We start from the raw sequence: 16,330 nt of genomic DNA on the forward strand, positions 1-16,330 counted from the left end.
GGGAAGACACCAAATTGTTTTTGGTGGATAAAGCCTGCTGTCACTTTGGGCATCAATTTCTAATGAATGCAATAATGTTCCTTTCTTTGCTATTCATTAAAATTGAGTTGTTCTTTTTGGATGGCCTTGTTTTTACTTCTCATAATTTTGCCAGCTTGTTGATTGTCATTTTTGCTTGTTGGCAGTCTTTTCCTGCAGTGTTAATAATATTTAATTATAATATTAGACATCCGTGTCCTCAACATGATCTCTCTCCCAAATTATTACTCTTTTATTCATTATACTTTTAGCAGTTTCTTTATTTTTGTTATATTTTATTTTTGCAGGCTCTAGAGGCTGTGCAGATGGTGTTGAACATGACTAATAATAAAAGAATTGATACTGAATTATTAGAAAGAATAGTGCTAGATCTGGAAGGAAGGACTTCAATCATGGGAAGATCACGAGAAAATGAGCACTTGATGGAGTTTCTTGGGAAAATTCTTCAGCAGGTTGCACATGTGTCCATGATCATCTTTTTTCCGTCTTTTAATACTGAGCTAAGGGACATTCTCTCTCTTTCACACATATCCTCAACACATGTACATATTTCTCATATTTCTATGCGTATATATTATCATTTCTGATCTTTCTTAGTTTATATGATAATTGTCTTTGGGCATATGATTCATACTTGCTGGGCATCTTATGGTCTGTGGGTCAATAACAATCCATAGTATCTGAATTTCTAGACAAAATTGGTCATTTTTGCAAATCATTTGGACGTATGTATGCAGCAGTTTACTATTTTAGTGCTTGCAGGAATTGGTATGCTTAAATTTTGGGCTCAAATTGTGTGAAAATAATCCAAGTGATATGCAAATTAATTCAAGCCACATGAGGAAAGAATATGTATATATATATATTTTTAGCTTATGTTACATGTTTCTCTGTATGGCATAGGTACTTCGAGGTGAGAGTAGTGCAGATATGTGGGGATTATATGCAAGGTGACTTAAAAGTAAAGGAGATCTTACAATGTGCTCTGAAGCCCTCTTAAAGCAAGTCAGATCATATCAGGTTTCTCCATAAATCTCATCATCTTATAATAAGTTAGCATTATGTTTTACTTTGATGTTGATGGAATTTGTTAATGCTAATCAAATTTTGTTAATCTCTCACTCTCTCTTTTTTAAAGAAGGCAAAGAAAAAGCTTTGTGATTTCATTTTTGTTTTCTAAATTTGTTATCTAAAGGAATATGACAAGTTGACAACTCAGCCTCTCTCTCTCTCTGTCTGTGTCTGTGTCAGGGATCTGATTTGTGGAAAGAAAGAGATCGGTTTAAAAGGTTTTCACATGCTTCCTTGGAACTTTGTAAGGTTTACATGGAAATTTGTTCCTCTTCTGGTAGCTGTCGAGAACTCTTTGCTGCTGAGATGCACCTGAAGAACGTACTTAAACAAGTAAAACACCTTATAATTTGATATTTAAGACACTTACAGTTGGTTTAAAGATTGCATTTTCCGTTTCTGTTTTTGACTGGTTCAGGGTAAAACTTTTTCTCACTGTGTTAGAGTGCATTTCTGTTATTATATAGTTTCTTAGAAGAAAATGCGCTTTTTGGAATCTCAGGCTGAAGGATTTTCTGACATGGAAGAGTTCAGGGATCTTCAAGCTTGGCTTGATGAAGTGAAGAAGAAACTCAAATCTGGTCCCGTGGCTACCTAAGTATCAGGAATGTGCTATTTTTGAAATTTAGTAACTAGGTTAAATCTGCAACTAAAAACTATTTTAGTTGTACTGTAGTGGAGACCTTGAGCAGGACTGAATATCTTGTATTGTTGTATCACCTTTTCTGTAACAAAACAGTCTAGTTTTATTATTTTTATTATTTTTGTATTTTCGGTGCTGTAACTAATCTCAAATGTAAATATATGGCTTCAAGTTATTTAAATGTAACAATTTTTTCTTTCTGCTTTTCTTTTATCATTTAAGAACAAATATGCATATATTTCAGAAAGCATGGTCCAAAGATTGTTAAATATTTAATACAATTTGATAAATATTTTTGATAAATTTCGAAACTAACAAAACCAATTTGTTTAATACAATCAACGATGGAAAGCGGTCGGCGGAATTTTCCTCTTGTAATGGCAGGCACTGATGCGCATTTCAAGTTGCCAAAATTTTTCTCTCTTCTGGAGTGCGGAATTATTCATGTCAAAGAATATATATGTTACATGTTGCTTACAAGAAGTTAATTCATAGTAGTGGATTGTCAAAAGAAAAAAATTAGGTAATGATTAAAGAAAACGAAAAACCATACATTAAACTCAAAAACTAAAAGCAGATTTGTCTTGAGAGTCAAATTCACAGAAACATCCACCAACTTGTGAGTCGTCTTCACATGCTTGTTGCTTTGCCTTGTCATTTATTCCTAACTCTCCCATTTCTTGTCCTTTTCAATCTCTTTATTGCATATCTAGAAATGCTCTTTAAATCTTAATCACCAACAAAAATTTCACTATTCAGAAATTGAAGTTTGCACACAATGTACGAACAGCAAGTTTTTGTTTTTGTTTTTTAGGTCAAATCCCACAGAATATTAGGCTAACTTTATCTTGTTGGCTCATGTGATTATTATTTTATTTCACAGCTATCTTTATCAAGAAGAGACAGGTATTGTTCATGCATCATTTCAGTTCTCATGATCCTGTCAAATAGTAATTCTCCAATTTAAATTTCCTTATGAGCGTAATTAGATGATGAAGGTTATCAGATAATTTGGTTCAGTATTAACCTCACTTGTAGCATGTCGTTCCTTGTAAATGTATTCTTTGTCACTGCTTGACTGGTTTACAAATATTTAATACCCCATCTCATTCTTAACATTAAAGAGTAAATTTTACATTTTAAATTGACTGCACAGGTGTAATTGTTATGCCAGTACCATTTGTGTTTAAGGGTAAAACTGTAAAAGAGTGAAAAAAAATTAGATAATAACATCTTTATAACAGGGAAATATTAGAAATAGGAATAAGGCTATTTGAACCTAATAAAATACTCTCTACACCCATTTATCAATAATTTTTATCACCATAAAACCCATTGAGTAATTTGCCACAAAAGATAAGATAATATAAATTAAAAAAATAAATAATTTTTCAAATTCACACTCGGGATTAATAATTTTTCTTCCTTAAAACCTGAATTTCATCCACTATCAATCATCATTATAAGATTCTAGCGACAAAAACTAATATTCTGACTATAAGTATTAGATGGATGATGGTGGCTAAAATAATTTCTCTCTCTCTCTCTCTATATATATATATATTTACAGCAGTTGGAATTTCATTTTATTCTCTTCATATTAATGAACTTTTAATGTTCTTGTTCCACGTAGCAAATCTGCAAAATAGTAAGTACTTAAAAAGAAATAAATGACGGGATCGTAGTTTATTAAAACTAAGCCCAAGCTATTACTACGTTAGCTTAAGTGTGATTCAATGGAAATGAAATCATACAAAGACTAGAGAGAGAAAGCAAAAAAATTTTATTTTAGTTTATATGAGAATATTTGACATTTAAGTAGGTGTATAGAGTAAATTTTAAAATTTTGAGTTAAAAAATACGTATAATAAGTAAATAAGTATTGAATGTATGTTGGTAAGTTTAAATAATTGTACTCTAAAGAAATTTATAAAGAGTATGGATAAAGAAAAATGCGATAATAAAGGAAAAAAATATCTCTCTTCTACTTTGAGTGTGTGATTTCATGAGATATGTCGCTATATGAGGGCCTAAATAATCTCGTATTTGATCATGGAATTGATCTTCAAAGCTACTAATGATAGGTTTTAATTGATCATTTTCTAATATTTCAACTGACCACGGTAATTTAAAAAAAAAAACTCCCTTGGTGGAATGATGCAATCATACCTTTGATCAAAATCCAATCGTACGTGTCAGCAGGCACATGGTGATTGATTAATGCAATGGTCTGGCACTGGCAGTTCATGGATCACATAAGCTCCGTATATAATAAATATCTAAAGCTTGTTAACTTATATTATTATGTAAAATACTTAATTTTTTCACAACTGTTTAATAAAAATTCAGCGGTTGTGGAAATATAAGATAATAAAATTATATTATTTTCACAATTATTAGATTTTTATTAAGCGGGTGTGGAAAAATTATGTACTTTACATAATAATGTAAGATAACTAAAGTCTAAATATCTCACAAAGAGCATTAGCCTACAATTGTTAAAAAAAATTATATTGTAAAACGGCTACTTTCAAAAGGAATTAAAATTAATTCCTTTCTTTTTTTGGGATTTGATTGTCCATAATGCAATTTAATTTTCCAAATCAATCGATTCAAACAGACGTAGCTTTTCATTTGGCGAGGTTGTTTGATCGGGTAATGTATTAAACAATGGCTTCAATGACTAAAGCAAATTTTGTTTTGCAGTAGTGAAAATCACCTTCAAAATAATTTTATTATTTTTATTATTTTTATTATTTTTGTATTTTCGGTGCTGTAAATGGAAATGAGAGCAACGTGATTTTGCAAAGAGAACTTCACACTATCATAAAACCGAAAACATTACAATTTAAAGTTTTAATAACAACACATCAAAGCCAAATAACGACCCACTAGAATCATGGTCCAAAGATTGTGCTATGATCACAACATGAACTACAAAAAAATAACCAACACCAGAAAAGTGTTGATAGGAACCACATCAGCAGTCCTAAACACATCTTTTAACAATTGCAACTGTTCATTTTTGCTTCTGCCAATAAAGAGTTGATAGGAACCAAAGATTGTTGTCTTTATTGTCATTTGAGAGTAACCAATTACTTACGCAGTCACGTAAGTTGCTGGTTGGCCTCGCACATTTTTGACCAGTTTGTTTCTGAAGGAAACCAGCTGAGCCGCAACATCTTCCATGCTCATTCGTTCTCTCGGCAACTCTGAAGAGCAAGTGACTCCGATTTCCAGCACTGAAACCAAGCACTCTTTAACACTAAAACTTCTGGTCAATTGTTTGTGAGCATTGGCGTTGCTTGTCTCCCCTTCTTCTCTTTCTACAAGAAGCACTGGATCAACAGTTTCAGCGAGTCTTTCAGGAAGAGCTTCCTTGACAAAATTATGTAGGGTTAGATTGCCTGTAAACATCTCATTCGTCGGCATCTTTCCTGTAAACATTTCCAGCAAAAGTATGCCAAAACTGTACACATCTCCACTTGTTGAGACTTCGCTTCCCATTCCGTACTCTGCAATTCGAAAATTAGAATTGTTGGTTCAACTAGTAAAATTTCTAAGGATTGAAAAACAAGTTAATTAAATTATAGTATTTACCTGGAGCAGCATAACCAACGGTTCCTTTTACTCCAATAGAGCTTGATTGATTAGATGACAAATTATTGGTGGCTTCCGGAAGGAATTTTGCTAATCCAAAATCACCAACATGGGCGGTCAATTCACCATCCAGAAGAACATTGCTTGGCTTGAGATCACAATGGACTACTGGAGTTTCGCAATAATGATGAAGATAATCCAATGCGGAAGCCACATCAAAGGCAATATTCAGTCTTTGCAGGAGATTTAAATTCCTTGGTGCCTCAGGGTTTGGATGCAACCATTCCTCCAGGCTCCCGTTCACCATGAACTCATAAACTAAAGCCTCAAAATCATTTCCTTGGAAGTCAACACCTGCACAGGAAGTTATTATTTTGACGAGATTCCGATGCCTAATACTTCTCAAGGCTTGACACTCCGCCATGAAACTCTTTGAGGCTCCTCGATGTTGAAGATTAAGCACCTTAACTGCCACCAGCGTTTCATGATCATCATGATTGAGGACTCCTTTATAGACCGAACCAAAGCTACCGGCACCAATCAAGTTTTCCAAAGAGAACCCGTCAGTTGCTTTGAACAGATTCTCATAGGACACTCGTAAAACCGAAGCCAAGAGAGCTGATGGAGGAGTGGCTGGCTCCCTTTTTGATTTGCTCCGCCAGGAAGTAATTATCAAACACGACATCCCTGTTACTAACAATATTCCTATAACAACAGGAATAATCAGTTTCAGGGAACGGGAACGTGATTGCTTTGATTCTTTGATGGAACAAGTAGATAAATGCAACTCAGATATGCCACCACAGAGGTTATCATTTCCATCAAGAGATATAGCACTGGAATTGCTGAAGACTCCTTTTATTGGTACCTCGCCCTCAAAATGATTAAAAGACAGATTTAAATTCTGCAAAAAGGGAAAGTTTTCAAAACATTTTGGAATCCGGCCAGAGAAATTGTTCCGCGAAAGATCACGATTCTCAATGCCTCTCAAAGAACTGAATGATGAAGGGATATTCCCTTGAAAGAAATTACCATTCATGATGAGTTGTTCCAGCATAATGCAACTTCCTATACTGCTTGGAATTTCACCAGACAGTTTGTTCTCCGATATATCTAAAAAACCCAGATTTTTCAAGATACCAAAATTAGAGGGCAAAGGACCATTCAAATGGTTTTGAGATAGATCAAGATAGATTGACAAGGAAGAGAGACCAATCACTTCAGTGGGTATGGTACCACTGAGGTTGTTATTGGAGAGATTTAATGATATTAAGTTTTGGCATTTCCCTAGACTTGATGGAATGCTTCCCTCTAACATGTTTTCCTCAAAATTTAGTGTAGTTAACGATGTCAAATTTCCTATAGAAGATGGAATTTCCCCCAAAAACTTGTTCCCCTCCAACCTCAACGTCTGCAGCTTTTGAAGATCTCCTATACTTCCCGGAATTCGGCCTGTGAATTGGTTGTCCCCAAGATATAAAAGCTCCAAGTTAGCAAGATTTCTTAATCCACTTGGGATATTTCCGAACAATTGATTGTTTTCAACTGATAACCTTCTAAGTCGGGTTGAGAAGTTCCCCACAGCTTCAGGTAACATTCCACCAAAATTGTTGTCACCAATATCCAGTAGCTCTAGTCTAGAAGCGTTGACCAAAGATTCGACAAGTTCCAAGTCATCTTTTTCCCCATTTCTTAAGTGATTCTGAAAAATATTAACCCATTGGAGTTTATGTAAATTTTGCAAACTAGGCAACTTTCCACTGAATCCATTCTTTTCGATTGCAAGTCTCATTAGATTTGAGGCATTGGATATTGAAGCAGGAATAGGTCCGGTAAACTGATTTTCACCAACGTTTAATCGTTCAAGATTAGGAAGAGTGAAGCCTAAGTCTGATGGAAGGCTTCCTTGACGTTGGTTAACAACGAATTCAAAACAATTAAGCGAAGACAAGTTGTAGATTGAGAAAGGGATTTCACCTGATAGCTTATTTATTCCCAATAATATTTGACGCATCCTCTTAAGCTCGCCCAGGGTTTCAGGAATTTGTCCCACAGATTGATTTGCAGCTGCTGAGAGGAACTCGAGTGATGACAAATTGCCAAAGGAAGATGGGATTTCTCCTGACAAATAGTTTAAGTGTACTGTGAGAATCCGGAGCTTTGATAAGGAGCCGAGTTTCCCTGGAACTTTCCCCACAAGCTCATTGACGCCTAACCCGAGGGATTCAAGGTTAACGCAATGCGATATGTTGTCGGGAATTTGACCTCCGAATGAATTGTTATACAGCATTAATTTTTGTAACCTGAACAGATATCCAATCGCTTGAGGGATTTCGTTGCGGAAGCTATTGTTTTTGAGATCTAACACTCTGAGAAATCTTAAATTACCAATGTGAGGCGACAGAGACCCCTGCAAGAGTAAAGATGGAAGACGTAATCCAGTCACCCTTTTGTGCCGTCGACTGCAAGCGACACCTTTCCATTGACAAAAGTGCCTGGAATAGTTCCATGAACTCAAAACCTCAAGAGGGTCATGAGTAACTTTGGCCTTGAATTCAAGCAATGCAAGTTGATCAGTTTCATTGCTTTTTAGCATATAATCGGTTGACTGCTAGCTGAAGCTGAAGCAACAGAAAATAAAGAAACAAATGCTTACAATGATTGAACTCATCATGTTTACAAAATTCATTTAACTGCCGAAGGAAATTAAAATGATAAAACTTTTATAGAGGTTTGTAAGATAAAATATGTTTGTATATTTTTTGCAATGATTTATGGACTCTGTCCTTGATGCTCAAATGTGAACCGGCTGGCACCGGGACAGTGAAACTAGTACTTTTTATTTTTCTAACAGTATTAATTATCATTTTTATTACTATTGTAAGAATAATATATTGCAGCTTTAAAGAAAGATCCACCAGACTTCCTCTTGAATCTCGTCATGAAAGGTTAACCTAAATGGGAATAATATATTTTCTAATGGTTAACCTAAATGGGAATTATATCGGTTTGTACTGTCCGTATAACAAACAACTAACTAAATTATTTTAAAGTCATAAATAAAAATGGATAGAACAAGAAGTATATTGCTATTTGATGCAAGATATGATTTAATGTTGGATTATTAAACCATAATAAAATAATATAACTATACATGTGCAGTATTATTCACTAGAAAGATTTAATTTAGATATTAAACAGTTAGTGCAACTATATCTATCTCATGCTCATTAATTTAGAGTTTGAGAACTCATAATAATAAAAAATAGAAATTTAAACATAGGTCCTATTCTATTAAGTAGAATCAGAAAAGAAGTTCACATTACTGTTAAATGACTTAAAGAAAGGTTTAAAGCACCACAGGAATCAACGTTTCACAAAGCTTTTTTCCCTTTCTGAAATATTCGGTGCAGTCTCCCCCAGATTTTGCTAGTGCAACCAAGAGACGTCATGCCGTTATCAATTATAAACTGCAAATGACATGTTGTTTTTACAAGACATATTATGCGTCGATACATACCTTTTCTGGTTGTTGGTTTATAAAAATATATGAGACGGCTTGTGTGTGACAACTCTTGTCATTTGTGTATACACGGCCTGTCGTTTTCAAAGTAAAATTTTATCATGGTATTCTTATCTCCTAGCTGCCGTTTGCCGTTTGGAATTGTTCTGTATAAGATCTTGATCATCGAATTTACTACTAGGGAGTATGTGTTTATTTTCTTGAATTACATTGCTGCCTCATCTTTTGTGTTTTCGGTTCTGTTGTGGATCTCCTCTGTTTTTGTTGATAGGCGGTTTTCGGTTCTGTTGTGGATCGTAATATTGGTAATTGCTCAGCCTTGCACTTCCGCAACAGAAATTATAGTTAAAAAATAGATTTTAGGGTTCACCTAATCCTTGACTAAAATTTTATTATTATGACATAATTATTAGGTAATCATAATCCTGGTTTAAACTCTACTGGGTAAGAAAGTAACCACGCTGCCACTTCTTCGTTTGCATCGAATAATCAACGCCTTTTGTAGGCTCAAGGTGAGCCTACAATATATAAAATATAATCAATCTACATTAAATTTTGTAGGCATATTTATGATATAATAATTTTATTAACAGAACCATATTCATATCGGAATCAGATTATATGTTTTAATCGTACGACATTATAAATACACATCTGGCGTATCAGATTCTTAAAAAAAAAAAAACTCAGAATAATATATGTACCAAAGATTATCACTATCACATAGAAACAAATGTAATGTATTGTTTAAAAGCAGCAAAAATTTCACCATCTCAGGGGGGGAAGATGATGATTCCGTGGAATATTATCGTCGACAATCTGCCACAATCAGTGCTAACCGATTTTGACACATTTGCAGTAACGGAAGGGTTACAATTACATGAGATTGACAGGAGGTAATTAGTCAAGTGTCCGTGGGAAAATTGTAATCACTCAAGACTTAAAAAAGACTTTATAAAAGTAAGGCGTATTATGGATGGTGTGGTTTGATTCTCACTTGCATCAATTGTTCTTTTCATTTTTCATTGGAGGAAAGGACATTCAAGAGCCAGGTGTATCTAGCAAATTTTGTAACACGTTCTTGTAAGATAAAATAAATAAATAAATAAATAGATCGGATCCTATTTCATAGTTTAGTTATACAGTTATTCGGATGTCTGAATTCAAAACAAGTTAAGTTTAATCTCTAAATAATTTTGAGAAAATCTTTCCGCAGGAGAGTTTGAAATCAATCACTACCCATGTGTCATTTGTCAGATAAATAGGTTAAGAACTTTAATCCTATCCCGACACAAAAAAAAAAAAAATTTGTATCGACTCGGACCTAGTCCATTTTAAATAATGATTTATTTAAAATAATTATTGTTATAATAATAATTACTACTATTAGTTGTCCTATTATTATTATTATTATTAACAATAATTATTTTAAATAAAAATTGTAATTATTATAATAAATGATGACAATAATCAACTAAGACTCTTTTGGTATTGTAATAATCAATTCCAATTCCAACAAAAGTTAGATACATCAGTGACAATACAAATTATTACAGCTAAAATAAATAATTTATAATAATTCTCATTCTTTATTTTAATTCTATTATGATTCTATCTTATTCCGATTACTAACTGTCCATACACAATAAAATCTCTTTAATTAATCATCTAGCCCAGCTAAAATCAATGGTCCCGAAAGAAACAATTTCGGAACTACTCAAGCCTGCAAATCTAGCACTGTCGTAATAAGTTACAGGAATTTGATTGGACGATGTAATAAATATATTATATATAAATATATAATTATGAATTTATGATATGTTAGATGTTATTTAAATTTATTGTGTTGTTGAATTTAATTTATTTATTTTATATATAGATTGAATGAGTTTAAGTTAGAAATTAGATGAATTTAGGTATTAGAAAGAAGATTGAAATAATTTTTATTTATCATTTGTGCAAAATTTGCATTGTTAATGTGTTATATATTTGTATTTGACTATTTTCTTTTTTAAAGTTTGAGATTGAATGAGTTTATTTGATTATTTTCTTTTTTAAAATTTGCATTGTTAGAGAAATGAAAAAAAAAATTAAAGAAAAAAATTGAAAAAAAATTGAAGTTATCACATGCGGGTTTTAAAAACCCGGATCAAAACCCGGACCCGGAAGGTGCCGGGCTCAAGCCCGGACCGCACCCGGAAAAACCGGGTTTTAACCCGGGTCCGGGCTTGCATTTCTCTCATCCGGTCCGGTCCCGGGTAACACCAAAACCCGGACCGGACCCGGATTTTGCTAAGTCTACACGGCCTGTTGTTTTCAAAGTAAAATTTTATCATGGTATTCTTATCATCTAGGGCGTATGTTTTATTTTCTTGAATTACATTGCTGCCTCATCTTTTGTGTTTTCGGTTCTGTTGTGGATCTCCTCTGTTTTTGTTGATGTTAGGAAATTGGTGGGTGGAGCAGACACGCAGCTAAAGTAAAACTAGAAGAAAATAAAGAACAAGCACAATAGAGGACACTGAAAATTACGTGGTTCGGCTTTTAGCCTACGTCCACGGGCAAAGACAGAAGGAAATATTTTACTAGTGAAAAGGAGTTACAAGTATTGTAGTATTTTAGCTCACTTCCCAAAACCCCAATACACCCCAACTCTCAAAACACTAGACTCTTAAAAACACTCTCTAAATAAAGAAAAGAACTGAAGAACTCGATGATTTACAAATGAAGGGAGCCAGCGTTTTTATAGCCAAAATTGGCTACTGTTCATTTAATATTTAATTATTATTTTTATTTTATTAATTTCTCTTTTCTTTTCCTTCTTCGGCCCGGCATCTCTTTTTCTTCTTTCTCTTTCGTTTCTTTCCTTGGGCGGCATTTACTTGGCCTTCAAAGCCGTGTGCCACCAATGAAGCTTATTCAAAGCTTCTAGATGCAGCTTCTAGATGCTGTAGCCAAAGTATTTTGACATTCTCCCACTTGGAGATTAGATTGAAAATCAATCAATCTCCACACCATCCTTTCTGCTTCGCCATAATCATGTTGCCTACGTTTCTGCTAGGCCACAAGAGGATCTACTCCAGACAAACTTATCAGTATTTATCGGCTTGGTCAAAACATCTGCTAGGTTCTCCTTCGTATGGATTTTCTGTAAATCCACACTTCTGTCTTCCACTACTTCTCGAACGAAGTGATACTGAACTTGTTGTGCAAATTTTAATGTACTCGCAAGCGCACGAATCTATTGTAGTATAGATCTATGGTGACGAGTGTCGATCCCACGAGGAGGTGGATTTTAATTGTGTATAGAATTAATTTTGTAAATGGGTGATTGGATTTGTGGTGGAAATGATTTGGAATATACTAAGACTTAAATTAAAATGGCAAGAATAAATTCTAAAATTGGAATAGAAATGGCGAGAATAAATTGAAGAGAATTCTATTAAAATAACGTACTTGGGTATCTGGATCTGTATCAACATGCATCATGGGCTAAATAATCCGTATTAATGCCAATTAAATCATGAGGGGGGAATCCACACCTCATGAACCACGCTCTAATCAATATGGTGCTAAGGGCTTATCGTGCCAAATAATAATAACCTTGTACTAGAGGGCCGGTGAAACCAAGGCGGTACTAGACAAGATTAGTATTATTTGTCGACGAGAAGTCAAAACATCCACAAAAACTAGAGGGGAAGAGAAAATAAATTTACCAAATTAAGCCCATGACACATGTTGAGACTTCACCTTCAACCCAAGCTTGAAAGAAAATTAGCCACTCATAGTTGAACTAGGGGCAAAATGGGAATTTATTAAAATACGAAGAAAATACAAGATGGAGAGGGAATTACAGAAAATGGATCCCAAAAATGGATTCAGAGATATCAAATTAGGGGGGGGAGGCCCCCTTTTTATAGATACATAGAGTAAATCATGGCCATCGGATTAAAAACAGTTTGGACGCTCAGGATTGCGCCACGTCATCAGTCAACAGTCCACGTTTGACCACGCGGATGAACAGTAACACGGTTTGACCCGACTTTGAACAGTAACGCGGTTTGACCCGGATGAACAGTAACGCGGTTTGGTTGAAAATAATCCTGTGTGATGCATGCACCGTACGCGAGATTTTTCGTCCACTGATATGCTGCCACGTCACCATCAACAGTACATAAGAATTTTAGTCCAACAGGATCGTGACACCTCATCAGTCAATGCCACATCATCGGTCAATGCCACGTCATCATCCGTCTATGTGAACAGTGTCGTGAACAGTAACGTATACAGTACCGTACACGTGAATAGTACCGTACATGTGAATAGTGCCATTTTTCCTTTTATACTCCTCCTAAGGTTTTCGACCGTCCTGAGTTCAAAAGTGATGTCCGTTTTGCCGTCTGATCTCTCCTTTATTGTGAAATGACTATAATGCCCCTAAAATACATAAAATACTTAATTAAAATAAAACACATGTAATTAAATCACAAGAAGGTTAAATATATAAAAGTAAGGGTTGTTAGTAATACTTAAAATGTAAAATGACGGTTTTCTCCTTTATAAATATGCATTTTCTAACACTCAACAGAACTCCTATGTGCTTTGTCCTGGAATGAAATGCTGGATTCCTTGCAATGTGCAAGGCACTCTGACTGTCACAAAATACAGAAATTTTCTGTTGTTTGTGCCCGAGCTCCTCCAGTAACCTTTGTATCCAAATAGCTTCCTTGCAAGCTTGTGTAGCTGCCATGTATTCTGCTTCTGTTGTAGATAAAGCCACAACGGTCTGCAGTTTCGAAACCCAGCTTACAGCTGCTTCCGCAAGTGTAAACACATAACCAGTAGTGGATTTTCTTTTATCAAGATCTCCTGCAAAATCTGAATCCACATAGCCCCTGACAGTAAACTCTGATCCTCCATAACATAATGCAACATCTGAGGTTCCTCTGATGTATCTCAGAATCCTCTTCACAGCTATCCAATGCTCTCCACCAGGATTCGCCATGTATCGACTAACTGCTCCCACTGCTTGTGCAATGTCCGGTCTTGTACATATCATAGCGAACATCAAACTTCCCACTGCTGATGCATACGGTACTCGAGACATCTCCTTCCTCTCTGCTTCATTGCTAGGACACATACTTGAGGATAATTTGAAATTAACAGGAAGTGGGGTAGAAATTGACTTACAATCTTGCATGTTGAAGCGCCGCAAGATTTTCTTCAAGTAATTTTTCTGAGAAAGCCAAATCTTCCTATTATTTCTGTCTCGGTGAATTTGCATCCCTAGAATCTTGTTTGCTGGTCTCAAGTCCTTCATTTCAAACTCCCTAGCCAACTGTGCCTTCAATTCTTGGATTCGATCTTTGTTGAGACCTGCTACCAACATGTCATCCACATACAACAACAAAATGATGAAATCATTATCTTCAAACATTTTGTAATATGCACAATGGTTTGAACTAAGTTTGTTGTATCCAAGGCTCATGATGAAGGAATCAAATCTCTTATACTAACACCTCGGCGCCTGTTTGAGACCGTATAGAGATTTGTTCAACTTGCAAACTAAGTTCTCCTTTCCTGTTTCTGCAAAACCTTCTGGTTGGAGCATATATATTTCTTCTTCAAGTTCTCCATGAAGAAATGCAGTTTTCACATCTAACTGCTCAAGATGTAAGTCAAATGTAGCACACATCGCCAAGACTACTCTGACTATTGTGAGTCGAACCACCGGAGAAAATATCTCGTTGAAGTCAATACCTTCTTTCTGAGCATATCCTTCACCACCAATCTCGCACGATACCGCTCCACTTGATCATTGCCATCACGTTTGATCTTGTAGACCCATTTGTTTCCAATGGCTTTTCTTCCGTGTGGTAGTGGTACAAGTTCCCATGTCTTGTTCTTGTGTAGAGCTTCAATTTCTTCCTGCATTGCTGTCATCCACAAAGCGATATCTGAGCTTTCTAAAGCTTCATGGAAAGTTGATGGCTCTCCATCCTCCGTTAGAAGACAGTATGCAACGTTGATCTCTGTGACATACTCCGAGTGCCACACCGGCGGTCGTCTCTCACGAGTTGACCGACGAACTTCTGGAGCCTCAGACTCGACTGGTTCTTGTTCCTCATGCTCTGGTGCTGCTTCAGAAGAATCTGAATCTTCTGGATTATTTTCGACATATACTGGCACAGTCTCTGACTTTTCTTTTACAGTGCCATCATCTCCATCTTTTCTTTGCAGTTGATCTTCTACAAAAATATCATCTCTACTGATGACGATCTTGTGGGTAGTGGGGTCCCACAGACGATACCCTTTTACTCCATCAGCATACCCCAAGAAGATACATCTTCTAGATTTTGCATCCAGCTTTGTTCTTTCTTGGACATTGTACATCACGTACACAGGACATCCAAATGCATGTAAGTAGGAATAATCAGCTGGCTTTCCAGTCCACATCTCCATCGCTGTCTTCAGCCCAATAGCTGTAGATGGCGATCGATTTACTATATAACAGGCAGTTTTGACTGCTTCTGCCCAGAATGAATTGGGTAGACTAGCAGTCCTCAACATAGCTCTTATTCTTTCTGTAAGAGTTCTGTTCATCCGCTCTGCCACTCCGTTTTGTTGAGGAGTGTATGCTACCGTGAACTGCCTCTGAATACCTTCTTGCTTACAGAAAGCAAGAAACTCGCCGTCTGTATACTCTCCACCATTATCTGTCCTCAAGCACTTGATCTTTTTACCAGATTCAAGTTCCACCCGCGCTTTGTATTCTTTAAACACTAGAAATACATCTGACTTTTTCTTAATTGGATACACCCAACATCTTCTGGAATAATCATCAATGAAAGTCACCATGTACTTTGCACCTCCCATGGATATATCCGGTGATTCCCAAACATCAGAATGAATCAAGTCTAGAATGCATTTACTTCTAGCAATAGATCTACTGAATTTTAATCTATGCTGCTTACTTATAACACAATGCTCGCAAAATGGTAAACTTACCGATTTGAGCCCCGGAAGTAATTTTCGCTCAGAGAGAATCTTCAAACCTTGTTCTGACATGTGGCCAAGTTTGAGATGCCACATCATCGTTGATTCTTCTCCATTTAACGCGACACATGCATCAGCCTCCTATAGTGTTTCTCCCTTAAGCATGAATAGATTAGCACCGATCTTTTCTGCCTTCATCAATACAAGCGCTCCTTTAACGATCTTCATAATTCCATTCTCCACATGAGTTTTGTACCCATGACTATCCATTTGTCCCAAAGACAATAGATTTTTCTTCAGGCCATTGACATGTTGTACCTCTCCAATTGTGCGAATTGTACCATCAAACATTTTTATTTTGATAGTACCAATACCAGCGATCTCCAAGGCATGATCATTACTCATATATACAGATCCTCCTGAGATAGGTTCATATGTGTGGAACCATTCTCTCCGAG

The 16,330-nt window shown here is 35.6% G+C and overlaps 1 protein-coding gene across 2 annotated transcripts in view; it reads left to right on the forward strand.

Annotated features, from left to right (window-relative positions):
• The window catches only part of LOC102614077 (uncharacterized), a 32,898-nt gene that overhangs the window by 6,601 nt on the left and 9,967 nt on the right, over nucleotides 1–16,330 (forward strand). The gene's annotated exons all lie outside the window — the stretch shown is intronic.

This window comes from Citrus sinensis, chromosome 4, assembly GCF_022201045.2.
Source record: "Citrus sinensis cultivar Valencia sweet orange chromosome 4, DVS_A1.0, whole genome shotgun sequence".
NCBI classification, from domain to species: domain Eukaryota; kingdom Viridiplantae; phylum Streptophyta; class Magnoliopsida; order Sapindales; family Rutaceae; genus Citrus; species Citrus sinensis.